Raw genomic sequence first — 20,259 nt, forward strand, 5'->3', positions numbered from 1 at the left:
CAAGAATGTTGGTTAAAACAAACACGAAAATTTTTAAAACTCAAAGACAGATTCCTACGTCTTTATAGAATCTCAAAAAATTACATCTTGAAATGACACATCCTATACTCCTGTGTCAAAATAAATAAATAAATAAATAAAACAAAATGAAAAGGAAAGAAAAACTCTTACATGATCAGCAACATGGTATCAGTTTTCCCTCTTCAAAACTGGCACTGTATTGAAGCACAGGTTTTAAAAATAAAAAGAGGAGGAAATAGAAATTAAGATTGGGAAGATAAAGCGGCATCTTCTTCATCAGCAGAAGGTAGTGCTGAGGGATTTGTGGAAGATGTGCCATGATTTTGATGGTTGTATTTTTTTGTAACCCTCTCTTTGTTTTTGTTCCACCAATCTTCAGCCTGCTGCTCACCAAACCTTCTCTTGCTACACATACATAAACAAATATACAAGTAAAAGTAGGCTATACATCTGAAAAGAAGAAAAAATCATAGGAATTGCAATGATATGGTCTTATGATGTATACCAAGGTATACCTTGTGATCCTATGTATAGCTTTGCAAAATTTGTAATTGCATATGAACAAGAATATTATATGCAAAATGGCTGGTATATGTACAACAATCTTTGATTTTATAGGGGAATATGAGCAATTACAAAATTTGCAAAGAATGTATATATATGGCGCTAAGGTTTTGCAAGAGCAAAAATAAATAGCATTAAGAGAGCTAGAGCATATCTTTGTTGTAGAATGTAAGTTGGAGCATACCTGAAACAGACCCTTTTAAAGATTTTGCTTCCATCAGGAAGTAGAACAAGAGTAACATATACGCCAGGCTCGAATTACTCTAAGATTTCGGTTCCTCTATTATTGCCAAGCCTTGCTGGAGACATCTTCGGTGACCTTAAGCCATTCTCTGTGCTTTGATGAATGTTATTCTCCTTGGTACTAGTATCATTGACTGGCTTTTTTTCAATCATATGATCATAAACATAAGCAAATCCTTCACTAATTGTATGTGAGTGAGCAACCCTTGAGGAATCCAATACAATTGAAGAAGGAAATTCTGATGCTCGACTTTCATTGCTTTTCAAGAATGACTTTGCTTAGATATGAATGGTTTTTAGATTGTTATTGACCTCAGGAGGAAATTTCTCCATCACTTCCTTGAACTTCAAACCGAGAAACAAATAAAAAACTATGAATCAACAAAAACCATAAGACACTAAGAGGTCGACCGAGCAAAAGAATACAAAGATGTGGTAATTCTCAAGTCTCAATTTATACATAGCACAATGATCGAAAAAGATATTATCATTGATAACAGTACCAAAATTGTCAGATGTATTGCTTATAATCATATCAACAAGTACAAATAGATAAGAAAAACAAACTGCACTTGAGTTCTACGATCAATTAAACTATAAAAAAAATCCACACAAAGTCTATTTGCATATAAAAACGTGTAAAACACAAAGAAGATATCATAGGAATCCGTGAGAGAGGATGTGTAAGGTATCTATTGCTGTATGGCAAGCGAAAACTCAAAAGTGGAGATACTTGAACCTAGGCATCAAGCACCATGATAACTTCCACTAATGCATTAAGTTATGTAGATTCCTCTGTAGCTACAATGGTAGCTTCTTCAGCCTTCTTCTCTGTTTTCTGCAATACTGCATCATGAACTTCAGTCTTTTACCTCAAAATTTTAACCTATAAATAAAGTGGGAGAAAATGAATACAACATAAACCAATAGAAAAGTGGTGAGATATCAAATATAGATTATCATAAAAGAAGCCCTGGTGCTTACCTGGGATTGCAACTTCGCTACTACCTAGTTCAGAAGCTCATTAGTTTTTTTGAGGCTATCAATTATGCCTTTTGAAAATACTGGAGTAATAAAACGTGGAGGGCTAGGATTCGTTGAATATGGAGATGTTGGCCTCGAATTGGGAGCATAAGGTGATGATGATGTAATAATTGGTTTCAGAGCTGTTTGAAGAGAACTCAATGAGCTAGTAAAAGAGACATCTTTCAATTGTAGAAGTGAAGGAGCTTATGTGGCTCTAACTTGAGTAAAATAATCTGCCTTGATAAGTTCAGCATTAGGAAATAACAAAAATCTTGAAGGTCTTAGTTCCCCTATTCTAGCCTCTCTTTGCCATCAACAGAAAGATGGGGGATTATATTCCTCCTAGCAGCATTAGAGGCATTACCAGCTTATGATGCCTTGAGTTTTACATAGCAAGAATCACACACTCGATGTGGTTTTCCTAGAGTAGGTGCCACTGTAGCCTTCAAGACTTTTCTGGAACTACAAGCATGGCAATGAACTAGTCCGCAATTATAACAATTATGCCTCTTTCTGGAAAATCCAAATGCTTGCCGACAACCAGAGCAGATTGGTTGATCTGCACCAGATACCCACTTATGAATGCAAATGCATGCTGTGAAATTTGAGCCACATGATATGCTTTTAACATGTCTATCTTTCAGAGCTTCAACTAGGGTAGGTGTTCGTCGATCTTCAATATCTCCATAGCCAAGTCTTCCATTGGCGCCTTTCCCCCAAGTATATACTTCACTTCAGGATGTTGGAACAACAACATGATGAGCTCCACATGCTATCTCTTCCACCAACTCCCCAACTACCCTATCTTCTACTTGACAAGGTATTCTACCATCTGATTGTGGATTGCCAAGCTGTCCATAAGCATTACTTCCAATCATGAAATCATGGCCAGATGTTGTGAGAGCAATTGTAATGCTATGTCAACAAGCCAACTGATGAAAGTTGTAGTCAATAAGCGAAGGGACATAGATTGGGACAAGTCGTGCTTCCTTATCACCATGACCAAGACGATTTTTATCTCCATCACTCCAAGTAAATAACTTCATGGACATGACATTGACACTTGTCTGCCCCATAACCTCAACAATAGTTGCGGTGTGCCATACAACACATGCAACCTTGATTGTCCTTAATCCACCCAAGGACTTGACTTCCTTGGGGTTTGTGATGTTTTCTCGATTACCATGGCCAAGAACACCAAATGTTCCATCACCGAAAGTAAAGACTTTTCCATTCAAAACCATTAGTGCCGAATGCCATGTACTACATGCGACAGACAAAATTTGAAGTCCTTCCATTGGCCCAAAAACTCTTTTGGGTATCCAATGGCTGATATTCGTTCCATGACCGAGAAGTCCAGTGTTATGAGTTACATTCGCCCGGGGAAATAAGTCACCAGTTGTAGATATAGCACAAGTATGATATTCACCACAAGCAACAAATTATGTTTTGCAAAGTGATAAAGATTCAACCGGACAAGGCTAACTAATATCTAGATCATTTCCATGACCAAGCTGACCACCAGATTCCTCACCCCATGTAAATACCTCTCCTTGTCTTTTAGCCAAAGCAACATTCCTCACACCACATGCAATTTGCTGGACATCTAAGACAACGTTTGATTCTAAAGGTTTCGGAAGTATAACATCAGTTCTAAAGCATAAAGTGTTCGCAGGGCTGTCTAATAAGGTCCCATCACACCATAGTTCACCCCAAACATAAATATCGCCTAATGATTCAATATCATCTGTCCCAAAACCTTGACTTTAAGAACTAGGAGCACTTGAAACACTAATGCAAGAACACTCTACATTTCTTGATCTTAGTTGCATATTTGAGCGATCTGAACCCACATCTAACCTTGCCAAATTCAAATGCTCTTGATTGTAATAATCAGTTAGTCTATTAGAACTATGACCATGGAAAATGTTTGGAGCGCTCTCTAATATTACACCATATAGGCGGCCACTATGACTACAGTCTCCTCCATACTGTTAAATAGTACGTCAGAGTAAGTGTAATTCATAATTTACAATTATATTAAAAATGGAAATATAGTAGGAGAACTTTGTAAATAGTGTTAAATCGAATGTAATTTCATCCTGTATAGCAATTTTAGTGCAAATGAAAGTTCCTAAAACAAAACTAGATGTCAATTATGTAAAAGTAGTAGTCCGACATCAGTTAAGTTAATGTTAGTAAAATATGATACCAGATATTGATTAAATGGTTTATTTGCAACATCTAATAAAGACAGATAACATTAGTTTGTACAATGTACAGTCCAAGCACTCTTTTGTTTTGATTCATGAGCAAAATAAAGACAAAATGAATGCAACATCCATATTCCGGTGCAGGATTGAAAGAAGCTGTTTTTGCAGCAGTTGTTCCCAATGGTGCAAATAAACTTCTCAGTGAAGTTGTAGAAGAGATCATGTTCATGGGGGATCATGATATGCTGGTATTCTTCTTGCTTTAACTCTTTATAAGATTCATCACATAAAACTAAAGTCGATTTCCCTAATATAAATCCACTTATCACATTCTGCTCAGTACTCAAGCTGAAACAGGAAGCTAGACAATTGCAGAAACAAAAAAATCCTGTTGATCTTATCACCGAATAGCTTCGACGAAGAATGCCATTTAGATATAATATGATAAGTCTATGTATGGGTGATACAAAAAATCATTTGTAATTGATTCGGTATGACAGAAAAACAAAGAGTTTGCTCTTCACTGTTGATATTTCATTTCAATTATCTATGAATTTTGCAAAAGCTTCAAGAGTTTAATGAGATCTCTGGTTATTAGAATGACACATTGATTGTCAAGTCATACAAATAACTATATGATAATTCTTTCATCTTTTGTCTAAAAAAAAACCGAAAAAGAAAATAACAGAGCAATTTAACAGGGGAAAGCAGAGAATTCCGAATCAAAGCTCCAGGCATTGTATTCCATATGCAACTACTTCCGTGTGATGTGCTCCAACAATTTCTTGGTATATTTGTCTTGGAGAAATGACACCACCTAGATTCTGGTGAAGTAAACTTGGTCCTCCGAATGATCAGTTGAACACATCTGCGCATCACCTATTGAGAAAAAACAGCTCTTCCTTTTGAATTCTTTAAAACTCCCTCAAAATTGAATTCAGAAAATGCTCCATGATACTTCTGAGAAACCACCTTCACAGCCAACTCAACTCTCATCTGGTCCTGAAGTATATTACAAACACTTTGAAATGACGAAAGAAAAGTTCTATATCTAGTAGAAATCTGAGTCTATAAAACAGGATAGATGAATTGTGGTTCAGAATTTGTTAAGGTGGCATTGCTCAGGAAAAATGGTTTACGTAAGCAATATGAGTACCTTTCCAGTAAAATTGATGATGAGAGGCCCTGTTCTAGCCTTGCGGTGACAACCTGAAATTTTTGAACTGTTAATCAGAAATTTTTAGGAGAGAAAAATTTAACTCTGTTGTGTTATTACTTATGCTTAGATCTGGATAGTCAAGGCACAATCTGGACAGAGTTTCTGAAAGTTAAACCTGCATGATATGTGATGAAGGCGAATCAGCTTGATAATGGAAATAAATTTTCCTCATATAAATGAAATTCAGCAATTTGCGGAAGTATACTGTCGGAAATTGGAAATACAGAAGTTGCATGATTTACTGCCAAATACAAAGAGTCATAATTGGTGATGGATTCATGGTACAAAGCATCAAAAAACATTGGGAGTATATTAATTCAAAACTCAGATATGACCAGTCCATAAATTACAAGTAGTCTATATAGCAAAACATCTCATGAGAAACAACCTTGGCACAGACTACGGACAAGAGTTGCACAAGAAGACGGTACTGAATCATAACATTTTATCGGGACAAATAAATGTAGGAATTTTGAGAAATACGCAAATTCCACATCATGAAATTCAGTTTGTAGCAAAGCATAATTATCCTGTGCAAGTATAATATGCCTCTTTATATATAAATCTAATGAGATTGCACAATGGTCTTTCTCGAAAAGTCTTCTGTTATTCAACTACACAATCAAAAATTTAAAAGCACCAATTATGGTCACGGCTAAAAAGATGCCACTGATCGTTGAATTACATTAAAATCTCTTCGGATCCGCTCTATTGCTTTGATGACCACCATATCGCAGATAGGACAGAGTTGACCGAGGTGAGTTTATGAAGGTAGCTTTTTATCCTTGTTTATTTCAGCTTTAAAAAAGTTTAGAACACCTTTCATTGACTTTATCATGTCAATAAAATTTGGCATTTTTGTAGATTATTCATTGCACCGAAGAAATGCTCAATCAATCAGTTTGGGATGCAGTAAACACAGAACACCCTAGTTTAGAAGCTGTTAAGGTTCATTTGATTTCTCGCTTAATTTTAGTTGCATCATGTCTGTTGATGATGCCTTCATACAAAAAAATATCAGCTGTTATTAATCCTCAACTGCAGATTGCTAAATCATTGCCAAGAATATGTCTTCTTTCTGGTTTAAGCGGCGAGAAGATGATGATGATGTTTATTGACGCATTTCCTGAAACTGGTACCGATCAAAGCTTATTTAGCTAATTAGCTCTATTGTCTTTCACTGCATCGACATCATTGATCCAGAAATTGAAAGGAATTTCATCCTGTATAGCAATTTTAGTGCAAATGAAAGTTATTAAAACAAAAATAGATGACAATTGTGTTAAAGTGGTAGTCCGACATCAGTTGAATTTATGTTAATAAAAATATGATACCAGATATTGATTAAATGGTTTTATTTGCAACATCTAATAAAGGCGATAACATTACGTTTTGCACAATGTACAGTCCAAGCAAACTCTTTGGTTTTGATTCATGAGAAAAATAAAGACGAATTGAATGCAAGATCCATGTTCCGGTGCAGGATTGAAAGAAGCTGTTTTTGCAGCAGTTGTTCCCAATAGTGCAGATAAACTTCTCAGTGAAGTTGTAGAAGAGATCATGGGGGATCATGAAATGCTGGTATTCTACTAGTTTTAACTCTTTTATAAGATTCATCATATAAAATTAAAGTTGATTTCCCTGATATAAATCCTCTTATCGCAGTCTGCTCAGAACTCAAGCTGAAACAGGAAGCTAGACAATTGCAGAAACAAAAAAATCCCGTTTATCTTATCACCGAATAGCTTCGACGCAGAATGCCATTTAGATATGATATGATAGTCTAAGTAGTCTATGTTTCCGTGATAAAAAGAATCATTTGTACATGATTCTGTTTGACAGAAAAACAAAGAGTTTAATGAGATCTCTGGTTATTAGAATGACACATTGATTATCAAGTCATACAAATAACTATATGATGATAATTTCATCTTTTGTCTAAAAACCAAAAAAAGGAAAAGAACAAAGCAATTTAACGGGGAAAAGCAGAGAATTCGAATCAAAGCTCCAGGCATTGAATTCCTTATGCAACTACTTATGCTTAGATCTGGAAAGTCAAGCCACAATCTGGACGGTTTCTGAAAGTTCAACCTGCATGATATGTGATGAAGAGGAATCAGCTTGATAATGGGAAATAAATTTTTCCTCATATAAATGAAAATTCAACAATTTGCCAAGTATACTGTCGAAAATTTGAAATACAGAAGTTGCATGATTTCCTGCCAAAAACAAAGAGTCATAATTGGTGATGGATTCATGGACGAAGCACTAAAAACATCGGGAGTATATTAATTCAAAACTCAGATATGACCGTCCATAAATTACAAAGTAGTCTATATAGCAAAAACATCTCATGGGAAACAACCTTGGAACAGACTACGGACCAGAGTTGCACAAGATGACGATACTGAATCATAACATTTTATCAGGACAAATAAATGTAGAATTTTTGAAAAATACACAAATTTCACATCAAGAAATTCTGTTTGTAGCAAAGCATAATCAACCTGTTGTAAATATAATATGCCTATTTATATAAATCTAATGAGATTGCACAATGGTCTTTCTCGAAAAGTCTTCTGTTATTCAACTACATAATAAAAAATTTAAAGCGCCAATTATGGTCACCGCTAAAAAGATGCCACTGATCTTTGAATTACATTAAAACCACATAAAAAGATGCTACTTTTGGGCAGCTACAACCCTGTGTCGGACAATATGTAAACTACTGTAGAAAGCATATATACACTAGGTCTGCTGGGTGTCAGAAAATGTTTAGTGGTTATGAATAATAAAACACACAGAAGTGAAGAAAAAATTGTAAGTTGAATTCAACCATTCATAAGTGACTAGCCAAACTATCATCTCAAATAATAATGTTTAAACTCCTGTTCAAGCAAAGAATTCTAAACAAGTAAAGCAAGATGGATAAAGCAAGACTGAATATAATATCAGAAGAAACAATTGAAAAGGCCAGGTATATATACGTCTGATAGCATAGTGCTAAGATGCTTTGAGAAGAATGGCGCCAACTGGACTAAGGGGGTGTTTGCCGATTCTAGGAGACAATTCCACTGTTTTTCCACTTCATAAGCATTAGTAGCAGAAAGGATCACGACATTACCACATTTGATCTGCAAGAAAGTTGAAACTAGATTAGGAGGCAATGCAGCACTAAGTATAGTGAATACATGAACAGAATAAAAATATTTGGTAATGGATTTAGCAATCGCTTATTGCTGGATACAAAACCAATGTTTAGGAACACGTGAAAAAAACTCTTTTAGGTTCACAAAAACTGGAAAACAGCTCTTCATAATCTCCAATTTTAAATTTGTATTATTCCTCAAAAAGCAGAGAAGCTCATTCAAACAGGCTGCCAGAGTAAGACATCAAAGATCATTCAAGACTACACAACTCGGAAAGGCATATTGAAAAAGCAGATAGTTGATTGAAATTTTCACATTATCTACCACCAGAGAAAGTTTGAAAAGTACAACAAGAGGTGGGGGACGTCTTTAATTGAAAAGGCAAGAAGATAATTACTTATGCTGAAAATCAAATATACAGGTTCATCGAACATACCAATGGAACAGTCTCACAGATAGCATTTCATGATGCAGCAAGTCAGTAATGCCTTGAGCAACAAAAGCCATCTGAAAAAGAAACAACACAAGTTCTAGTTCTAGTTCATAAATGTTATCCCAACTAGTAAATCCAGCAACAAATCCATGATTATTATGATAAATGCTACCAACCAAAATCTCACCAAAATTATTCTGAATATTGAAGTACTAATTTAGATGAAAGATATATCATTGTTTACACATGTTCTGAAAAAGGGCACTTCTGCTCATATAACTTAGATTTGCAGGTCAATGACTTTTTTTGCCAAATATGCAATAAAAGTTATATGCCATATGTGAAAGAAGAGTTCAAAGAGATAAAGCACAATGGACAGAGCAAAACTGAAAATAATAATAAGTATAACTAGAAGTCCTTTAGTACCAAATATGCCAGTAAAGCAAGATGGATATAGCACGAATGTAAGAAATCTCATTATATTTCATCTAATCCATGAAGCCTTTTCCAGCTATGATGGGCATTCTATGCCAAACTATATTATCAAGTAGAACAAGAAATGCAGATGGCTGCTAATAATTCAATACCTCATTACTGTCTCCAGTGCAATGGTTGCCTATAAGATGCCTTAGATACTCCTCAACACTCTTCATCAGGTGCCTTGAGTCGGCAGAATCAAGCATACGCAAAGATGCCATGATATCAGTTTAAAAGACATCATTATCCACACCAAATGAATTAGGAAAACATTTGAAATATTATCTGGCTTTTATAGATATTAACCCACCCTCAAAGAAGAGAATTTTACTCAAAATTATCATCAAGTTGCCGTTCATAGGCAACTTGATTTAGCAACCATGACAACTAGTTAAGGGTGATTGAAAAGCACCATGTTCTAGAGTGTATATTACGAAATGTAAATTAAATATTCTATCATTTCAGAATCCTATATTACAAGCTGGCTTAAAAACAATGCTGTTTGAGTAGCCTGCATTGAGAATTGAAGACTATTGTAGTGCCCGTGCCCAGTTAGATTTTTTTGAAGTAACAGTGGTCATGTCCCTGACTGTCCACCGATAGCACAAAAAAGAGGCATCTGGGTGCTCAACCTTCAATCAGAAGTAACCCTTCAAGAAAAAAATTAAGCTTCAAAAAACCATAGATCATTGTATTATACAAGTAACCACATTTGGTTCACAGCCAATCCTCTCCTTCAACTCCTCCTTAAAAAGATCAAGAGCCAAATTTATCCTTCCTTCCCTGTTGAAGTACTCATGAACCATCGCCAAATTTATCCCTCTTTTGGCTGTGCACGGCGATGATTCATGGGTACGTCAGGGAAAGGAAGGATAAATCTCTTAACTCTTTGGCTGTGCACGACGATGATTCACGGGTAGGTCAGCAGGGCATCAGAGGGCAAGCCACGGCGGAAGAGGGAGGCAAGGAAGCGAAGCTGCGAAGGCATGGAGGGGCGGCTAGGGGTTTCCAAGTGAGGGTAGGAGATGGAAGGCGCAGTGGGTTTAACTACTTATTATACCTATAATGGAATATCAATTTAGTCCTTTTAATATAATCAATTTATATTTTTATTCCTTCTAATATAATTTGTTCCAAAAAAATCCTTATCATATAACATTTAAAAAATATAACTAACCTACAAAGGACAAATTATATCAGACGAAAAAGACTTACATTTCACAAAATATTAAGATTAAGTAATGTCATGGGATAAATTATATTAGACGAAAGAGACTTATATTTCACAAAATATTAAATTAAATGATATCATAGGACAAATTATATTAGATGGACCAAATGGGTAGATTGAGTATATTAGAGGGATTAAATAAGTATTCTATCTATCCATTGTGGGCTCTTTTCTTTCCACCTGGCCTTTGATTGCTTTTTGACCGGATAAAAAAGCATAGATCACATATCAAATTTTAATATTTTGTAGACTTCAAGAGATTGTGGGTTCATGACTTTCGATTAGGGGGCGAAACCCCTAATGTTAATTACCATGTACATTGTCACAGGAACATCCGATTAAGAAAATAAGTGTGAAGAGAGAAACATATTCCAACAAATAAATTTTATTCATGAATTCATAGACTTGATTAAAAATACGAAAGTTTGGAATTTAATCGTATTGACTTGACAATAATTGTAGCCTTTTTATCTCCTTCCCGACTATTTTGCGAAAAATTGCGCTTTGACTTTTTGTTGACTTTTTGGTCTCCGTCAGCCCGGTCGAAATATGCATCTTGAACATGATTTAGAAACTGGTGAAGTGGTGTTTTGGATATTTGAATTTGCATCTTGGACTTGATTTGGAACTTGATTTGAATTTTCACAAGCTTGACTTTTCGAGCTTGTGAAACTTTTACTAACTTGTGAACTCTCCAACGCTTTTATCCTTGAGGTTGTTGAGCTCATTTGTTGACTTGTTCAAAACTTGGATCTTTGATTTGGAACTTGATTTGATTTTTCATAAGCTTCGGCTTTCATGCTTGTAAAAGCTTTTTGGCGACTTGTGAACTCTCCAACACTTTAACCTTTGAGGGTTGTTGAGCTCATTTGTTGATTCATTTGAAACTTGAAACTTAGATCTTTGACATTTGACCTTTTTCCATCTTAGATTTTTGATTTTTGAACTTGATTTGATTTTTTTCATAAGCTTCGACTTTCATGCTTGATGAAGCTATTTACAACTTGTGAACTCTCCAACGCTTTTATCCTTGAGGTTGTTGAGCTCGTTTGTTGATTTATTTGGAACTTGGATCTTTGATTTTGCATCTTAGATTTAATTTGGATTTCAAGCTGTGGATTCCCTATGTTGATGAATCACAAACTTGGTTTGACTTTTCATGAGCTTCGGCTATCATGCTTGTGAAGCTTTTTTGCAACTTTTGAACTCTTCAACGCTTTAACAATGAGGTTGTTGAACTCATTTGTTGACTTGTTTGAAACTTGGAACTTGGACTTTTCAGTTATCATCTTGAATTTGATTTGGAACTTGATTTGATTTTTTGTTACAAGCTTTGGCCTTGAGGGCTTGTGAGGTTTTTTGTAACTTGTGAACTCTTCGACTCTTCATCCTTGAGGTTGTTGGGTTCATTTGTTGAATTTGAATTCTTTTGATTTGATTTGGAACTTCATTTGACTTTTCATAAGCTTGGCGCTTTAGGGCTTGTGAAATTTTTTGCAACTTGTGAACTCTTCAACACTTCGACTTTGAGGTTGTTGAACTCATTTGATTGATTTGTTTGAAACTTGAAACTTGGGTCTTAGACTTTGAACTTGCTCTTTGGGAATTTGATTATGTATCTTAAACTTTGATTTGGATTTCAAGTTGTGGATTCTTTGTATTGATGAATCACAAAGTTGGTTTGACTATTCATGAGCTTCGGCTTTTATGCTTGTGAAGCTTTTTACAACTTGTGAACTCTTGACTCTTCATCCTCGAAGTCGTTGAGCTCATTTGTTGATTTATTTGAAACTTGAAATTTGGACATTTGATCTTTTGTATCTTGGATTTGATTTGGAACTTGACTTGACTTTCCATAAGCTTCGGCTCTTGGGCTTGTGAAACTTTTTGTGCGACTTATGAACTCCTCGATGCTTCGACTCACGAGATTATTGAGCTCGTTTATCTTGGATGTTTTGAGTTTGTCTTGAATTTGATCCGGACTTTAAGTTATAGATTCTCTGCATTGAGGAATCGCAAATATGGTTTTGAGCTTTTCATGAACTTCGGCTTTTTATGCTTGTGAAGCTTTTTACAACTTATGAACTCTTCGACTCTTCATCCTTGAGGGTTGTTGGGTTCATTTGTTGAATTTTGCATTCTTTGATTTGATTTGGAACTTGATTTGGAACTTCGTTTTGACTTTTCATAAGCTTCGGCCTTTAGGCTTGTGAAACTTTTTGCGACTTGTGAACTCTTCAACACTGTAATCTTGAGGTTGTTGAGCTCATTTGTCGATTCATCATTTTTTAATGCCTTGATTTTTGATTTTTTTCTTCTTTTTGTTTTAGAATGCTTTCGCTTTTTGAAGGTCTTGAAATTTCTTTGTCACTCTAAAAGAGTCGATGGCCTCAAAAAGGGATCCATGAGCTCAAAAAGAATTTTATGGGTTTTGAAATTTTTTTCATCCCTTCTAAGTGAGTCAATGGCCTCAAAGCGAGTCCATGAGGCTCAAAGAGAGTTTTAAGGGTTTTTGGAATGTTTCATTACTCGAGAGAGTCGATGGCCTCAAGCAGGGGTCCATGAGCTCAAGAAGAGTTTTAAGGGTTTTGGAATTTTTCGTCACTCGAAAGAGAGTCAATGGCCTCAAACAAGGTCCATCAGTTCAATGAGAGTTTTAAGGGTTTTGGAATTTTTTATCACTCCTAAGAGAGTTAATGGCCTCAAAGCAGGGGTCCATCGGTTCGAAAAGAAATTTGTCATCACTCCAAAAGAGAGTCGATGGCGCTCAAACAGGGTCCAAGAGCTCGAAAAAGAGTTTTAAAAAGGATCTTGATAGCCAATCCGCTTCCGTGATTGTTAAGAGGCAATGAAGAGGCCCTCCAAAAGAGAGCAATCGACATGCATTAGACATCACGGTAAGCTTAAGGGGGTCTTGTGAAATTACCAAAGTAACCCTCATCTTCGCTAAAAATCCTTTTTTTTTTCTTCTTTTCTTTTTTTTTTTTTTTTCTTCTTCTTTTTTTTTGCATTGAGGCCCTCTAACTTTTCATTTTTTCACATTTTATGAAATTTTGCAAATGAACCCCCAAACTTTCATATTTTCATATTTTTCATGGCTTTTGCAGTTAAACCCTCGAGCTTTCATATTTTCGCACATTTTCACAATTTTGCATGTGTCCTCAAATACTTCGTTTTTTACTTCTCCATAGATTTTGCAATGAAACCCAATTTTTCTACAAAATTTTTTGCGAATTTTTATATAGAGCCCCTTCTCTCTTTTTCCTCTTTTTAACAAAGAATCCAAATATCGAACGAATAACATTCTGTCTCGGATTACATCGAAATATTAGCCAAATCTAAAGACCAAGACATGAGATGAAGGTTTTGATTACGAAAGCATGATGGCAAGTAATACATAAAGACATGCTACTATGGTATATAACTCATTACTCATTTAAGCAAGGAATGCATGGTTCACAAAGCAATCCACAGTGCATGTCCCACCATGACTAATATTCACATAGGAATGAATGAACAGTGAAGCACGGGTTATGAGAATTTTTGTTTTGTAAAACTAAAATCTAGGCATTTTGCATGGATGCAACTAGAACATGTATATGTATAAATATTTTTGAATAGAATTCTATAAGGGCATCTACCTCATCGAAGTCATAAGCACCTGACGAGTTTCTCAAGCATGCCTCGAGATTTGTGCTAGGGTTCTGAACATCATCTTGCTTTCCGTGGTGGAGCAATTGATCTTTTCTTTCTTTTTTTTTTTTATAGGGAAACATCAAAATGCCAACAAGTCAATTTGATGAAGAACTTCATTGAATGTTGTCTCTTGCCATTGATCTTCTCATTGCCTCGGGATTGAGATCGAGATCTGGGATCGGAGAAGAGAACAAGCAACGAGGGCTTCTTAGGGTTCCCGCCGAGGGGTGGTGACGGCGGAAGCCATATACATCGTCACCACCACTGTCTGTTGTACTTCATCTTATCCTTGACTTTCTTTGGCTCAACTCGTGGTAGCATTCGGAGCGAGAAAAGAGAGTGGGAGAGGAACTAATAGAGCCGAAGGACCATTGTCAGACTCTTTTTTTCTTCCTTCTCAGTCTCTCCTCCTTCTCTTCTTTTTTTTCTGTTCCCTGTCTCTCTTCTTTTTTTTCTCCCGTTTTTTTCCCCTTTTTTCTCTTCTTTTTTTTACAAATCCTCAACTTCCCCAAAAAATCCTCAACCCTCGAAAGATTTTTTTCTTCTTCACTTTTTTTTTAAATTTCAAAATCCCTTCTTATCTTATCCATTTCTTTTTATTTCTTTTTTTTTTTTTTATATTCTCACTCATTTTTTAAAAAAATTTTTGATTTTAATTTAATTTATTATTTTTTTACGTGACAATTTGTAGCATCATTTTTAGCCCTCATATATATTTTTTTTATTTGATTTTTTCTAATATTTTTTTCTTCTATTTCTTCTTTTTTTTAAAAAAAAAAGTCTATATAAACATCCATATCAAAACAAATTGAAAAAAATGAATTATCATTAGCAAGTAATATATCAAGAAAATTAAATCATTAATTATTATAAATACTATTTCCAAATACCAATAATACTAAAAATATAAATGAAAATTTATTTCAAAATATAAGAACATTTGCCGATAACGTTTCATGAGAATATTTCAAAGAATAATTATAAATATTTTTAAAAATATTATTACATTTAAATATTTGTTTGCCATTAATTATGACATTAGTAGCAGAAAGGTTTAATTCTATTTATTAGATTAAAAATATTTATTTTATAAAAAGGTAAGCCAATAGTCTGGAGTTATTTAAGTATAATTCTTTTATGACAATTTGTAAATAATAATTGAAAAGATGTTTTTGCTTTGGTTTATATATAAGCAAATTGAAAAAAAATTAAAGACATCCAAATAAAAAAAAAATGAGAGATAGTTAAACTTTATAAATTGACTGTATATTTAAAAAAATATGATTACAATCCTAACGTCATTCATTTTGATTTTGATTTTTTTTAGTGAATTGTACAAAATGTTGTAATAGCTATTATCGTGTAGTTAAATTTTTTTTTTTTTCTGATTTATGGTTTTTTTTTCTTTCTTACTTTTTTGAATGATTATCTTGTTCAATATTGTTTCATTTACATTTATTTTATTTATTTACTAAACCAAAAGAAAAAATAAAAACAGACACAGTGAAAGATTTTGCCTTAAAATAGAATATAACACTTGTCAACCTCTGATGAAAAGTTTTTTCTGCAAAAACTTAAATAAAATATTATATTAATATATAATATTATATTAATATTAAAAGATATAGTATGTTACATTAAACTATTATATTATATAACACATGTCAACCTCTGAGGAAAAGTTTTTCTGCAAAAACTTAAATAAAATGTTATATTAATATGTAATATTATATTAATATATAATATTATATTAATATTAAAATATATAGTATGTTACATTAAACTATTTTATTTGTCAAATTGAAATATTATTTATCAAATTATAAAATTAATAATACTTCATATCCTATCTTATTTTAATTTAAATATAAACAAATTTGTCTATATCTCATATTTCAAATTTTCAGTAAACATAAATAAAATATTATAATAATTTTAAATATTAGATATTTATAATATAATATAATTGAATTAAATTATCTTATTGTTTGTCATTGCCAAGAATGTTGGTTAAAACAAACACGAAAATTTTTTAAACTGAAAGACAGATTCCTACATCTTTATAGAATCTAAAAAAATTACATCTTGAAATGACACATCCTATACTCCTGTGTTAAAAAAAAATAAATAAATAAATAAAACAAAATGAAAAGGAAAGAAAAACTCTTACATCATCAGCAACATAGTATCAGTTTTCCCTCTTCAAAACTGGCACTGTATTGACGCACAAGTTTTAAAAATAAAAAGAGGAGGAAATAGAGGTTAAGATTGGGAAGATAAAGCGGCATCTTCTTCATCAGCAGAAGGTAGTGCTGAGGGATTTGTGGAAGATATGCCAGAATTTTGATAAACAAACATACAAGTAAAAATAGGCTATACATCTGAAAAGAAGAAAAAAGCATAGGCATTGAATAATATGGTCTTATGATGTATACCAAGGTATACCTTGTGATCCTATGTATAGCCCTGCAAAATTTGTAATAGCATATGAACAAGAATATTATATGCAAAATGGCTGGTATATATACAACAATCTTTGATTTTATAGGGGAATATGAGCAATTACAAAATTTGCAAAGAATGTATATATATGGCACTAAGGTTTTGCAAGAGCATAAATAGCATTCAGAGAGCTAGAGCATATCTTTGTTGTAGAATGTAAGTTGGAGCATACCTGAAACAGACCCTTTTAAAGATTTTACTTCCATCAGGAAGTAGAACAAGAGTAACATATATGCCAGGCTCGAATTACTCTAAGATTTCGGTTCCTCTATTATTGCCAAGCCTTGCTGGAGACATCTTCGGTGACCTTAAGCCATTCTCTGTGCTTTGATGAATGGTATTCTCCTTGGTACTGGTATCAGTGACTGGCTTTTTTTCAATCATATGATCATAAACATAAGCAAATCCTTGACTAATTGTATGTGAGTGAGCAACCCTTGAGGAATCCAATACAATTTAAGAAGGGAATTCTGATGCTCGACTTTCATTGCTTTTCAAGAATGACTTTGCTTAGATATGAATGGTTTTTAGATTGTTGTTGACCTCAGGAGGAAATTTCTCCATCACTTCCTTGAACTTCAAACCGAGAAACAAATAAAAAACTATGAAAAATAAAGACGAATTGAATGCAAGATCGATGTTCCGGTGCAGGATTGAAAGAAGCTGTTTTTGCAGTAGTTGTTCCCAATAGTGCAGATAAACTTCTCAGTGAAGTTGTAGAAGAGATCATGGGGGATCATGAAATGCTGGTATTCTTCTAGTTTTAACTCTTTTATAAGATTCATCATATAAAATTAAAGTTGATTTCCCTGATATAAATCCTCTTATCGCAGTCTGCTCAGAACTCAGGATGAAACAGGAAGCTGAGACAATTTGCAGAAACAAAAATCCGTTTATCTTATCACCGAATAAGCTCGACGACCCAGAATGCCATTTTAGATATGATATGATAGTCTAAGTAGTCTATGTTTCCGTGATAAAAAAGAATCATTTTGTACATGATTCTGTTTGACAGAAAAACAAAAGTTTAATGAGATCTCTGGTTATTAAGAATGACACATTGATTATCAAGTCATACAAATAACTATATGATGATAATTTCATCTTTTGTCTACCAAAAAAAGGAAAGAACAAGCAATTTAACAGGGGGAAAAGCAGAGAATTCCGAATCAAAGCTCCAGGCATTGAATTCCTTATGCAACTACTTATGCTTAGATCTGGAAAGTCAAGCCACAATCTGGACGGTTTCTGAAAGTTCAACCTGCGTGATATGTGATGAAGAGGAATCAGCTTGATAATGGGAAATAAATTTTCCTCATATAAATGAAATTCAGCAATTTGCCGAAGTATACTGTCGAAAATTTGAAATACAGAAGTTGCATGATTTCCTGCCAAAAACAAAGAGTCATAATTGGTGATGGATTCATGGACGAAGCACTAAAAACATCGGGAGTATATTAATTCAAAACTCAGATATGACCGGTCCATAAATTACAAGTAGTCTATATAGCAAAACATCTCATGGGAAACAACCTTGGAACAGACTACGGACCAGAGTTGCACAAGATGACGATACTGAATCATAACATTTTATCAGGACAAATAAATGTAGGAATTTTGAAAATACACAAATTTCACATCAAGAAATTCTGTTTGTAGCAAAGCATAATCAACCTGTTGTAAATATAATATGCCTATTTATATAAATCTAATGAGATTGCACAATGGTCTTTCTCGAAAAGTCTTCTGTTATTCAACTACATAATAAAAAATTTAAAGCACCAATTATGGTCACCGCTAAAAAGATGCCACTGATCTTTGAATTACATTAAAACCACATAAAAAGATGCTACTTTTGGGCAGCTACAACCCTGTGTCGGACAATATGTAAACTACTGTAGAAAGCATATATACACTAGGTCTGCTGGGTGTCAGAAAATGTTTAGTGGTTATGAATAATAAAACACACAGAAGTGAAGATTGTAAGTTGAATTCAACCATTCATAAGTGACTAGTCAAAACTATCATCTCTCAAATAATAATGTTTTAAACTCCTGTTCAAGCAAAGAATTCTAAACAAGTAAAGCAAGATGGATAAAGCAAGACTGAATATAATATCAGAAGAAACAATTGAAAAGGCCAGGTATATACTCGTCTGATAGCATAGTGCTAAGATGCTTTTGAGAAGAATGACGCCAACTGGACTCAAGGGGGTGTTTGCGATTCTAGGGAGACAATTCCACTGTTTTTCCACTTCATAAGCATTAGTAGCAGAAGGATCACGACATTACCACATTTTGATCTGCAAGAAAGTTGAAACTAGATTAGGAGGCAATGCAGCACTAAGTATAGTGAATACATGAACAGAATAAAAATATTTGGTAATGGATTTAGCAATCGCTTATTGCTGGATACAAAACCAATGTTTAGGAACACGTGACTCTTTTAGGTTCACAAAAACTGGAAAACAGCTCTTCATAATCTCCAATTTTAAATTTGTATTATTCCTCAAAAAGCAGAGAAGCTCACTCAAACAGGCTGCCAGAGTAAGACATCAAAGATCATTCAAGACTACACAACTCGGAAAGGCATATTGAAAAAGCAGATAGTTGATTGAAATTTTCACATTATCTACCACCAGAGAAAGTTTGAAAAGTACAACAAGAGGTGGGGGACGTCTTTAATTGAAAAGGCAAGAAGATAATTACTTATGCTGAAAATCAAATATACAGGTTCATCGAACATACCAATGGCACAGTCTCACAGATAGCATTTCATGATGCAGACAAGTCAGTAATGTCTTGCGGGCCAACAAAGCCATCTGAAAAGAAACAACACAAGTTCTAGTTCTAGTTCATAAATGTTATCCCAACTAAGTGAAAATCCAGCAACAAATCCATGATTATTATGATAAATGCTACCAACCAAAATCTCACCAAAATTATTCTGAATATTGAAGTACTAATTTAGATGAAAGATATATCATTGTTTACACATGTTCTGAAAAAGGGCACTTCTGCTCATATAACTTAGATTTGCAGGTCAATGACTTTTTTTGCCAAATATGCAATAAAAGTTATATGCCATATATGAAAGAAAGAGTTCAAAGAGATAAAGCACAATGGACAGAGCAAAACTGAAAATAATAATAAGTATAACTAGAAGTCCTTTAGTACCAAATATGCCAGTAAAGCAAGATGGATATAGCACGAATGTAAGAAATCTCATTATATTTCATCTAATCCATGAAGCCTTTTCCAGCTATGATGGGCATTCTATGTCCAAACTATATTATCAAGTAGAACAAAAAATGCAGATGGCTGCTAATAATTCAATACCTCATTACTGTCTCCAGTGCAATGGTTGCCTATAAGATGCCTTAGATACTCCTCAACACTCTTCATCAGGTGCCTTGAGTCGGCAGAATCAAGCATACGCAAAGATGCCATGATATCAGTTTAAAAGACATCATTATCCACACCAAA

The 20,259-nt window shown here is 34.0% G+C and overlaps 2 long non-coding RNA genes and 1 pseudogene across 3 annotated transcripts; 1 reads left to right on the forward strand and 2 right to left on the reverse strand.

Moving 5' to 3' along the window:
* Window positions 1–1,609: 1,609 nt before the first annotated feature.
* On the reverse strand, window positions 1,610–4,296 carry LOC120270240 (annotated as a pseudogene).
* A 341-nt stretch (window positions 4,297–4,637) lies between these two features.
* On the reverse strand, window positions 4,638–19,559 carry LOC120270926. 2 transcript variants are annotated; one of them, XR_005539720.1, is made up of 5 exons: window positions 19,522–19,559; window positions 8,274–8,420; window positions 5,344–5,401; window positions 5,224–5,276; window positions 4,638–5,069 (listed from the first exon to the last, which is right to left on the reverse strand). It is a non-coding gene; the product is annotated as an uncharacterized LOC120270926 (long non-coding RNA). The 2 variants fall into 2 exon arrangements; XR_005539719.1 differs by lacking the exon at window positions 19,522–19,559 and adding an exon at window positions 8,872–8,926.
* LOC120270925 lies at window positions 6,387–7,166 on the forward strand. Its single transcript, XR_005539718.1, has 3 exons — window positions 6,387–6,421; window positions 6,770–6,867; window positions 6,952–7,166. It is a non-coding gene; the product is annotated as an uncharacterized LOC120270925 (long non-coding RNA).
* Window positions 19,560–20,259: the final 700 nt, after the last annotated feature.

The sequence above is a fragment of the Dioscorea cayenensis genome, chromosome 10 (genome assembly GCF_009730915.1).
Source record: "Dioscorea cayenensis subsp. rotundata cultivar TDr96_F1 chromosome 10, TDr96_F1_v2_PseudoChromosome.rev07_lg8_w22 25.fasta, whole genome shotgun sequence".
In the NCBI taxonomy this organism is placed as follows: Eukaryota; Viridiplantae; Streptophyta; class Magnoliopsida; order Dioscoreales; family Dioscoreaceae; genus Dioscorea; species Dioscorea cayenensis.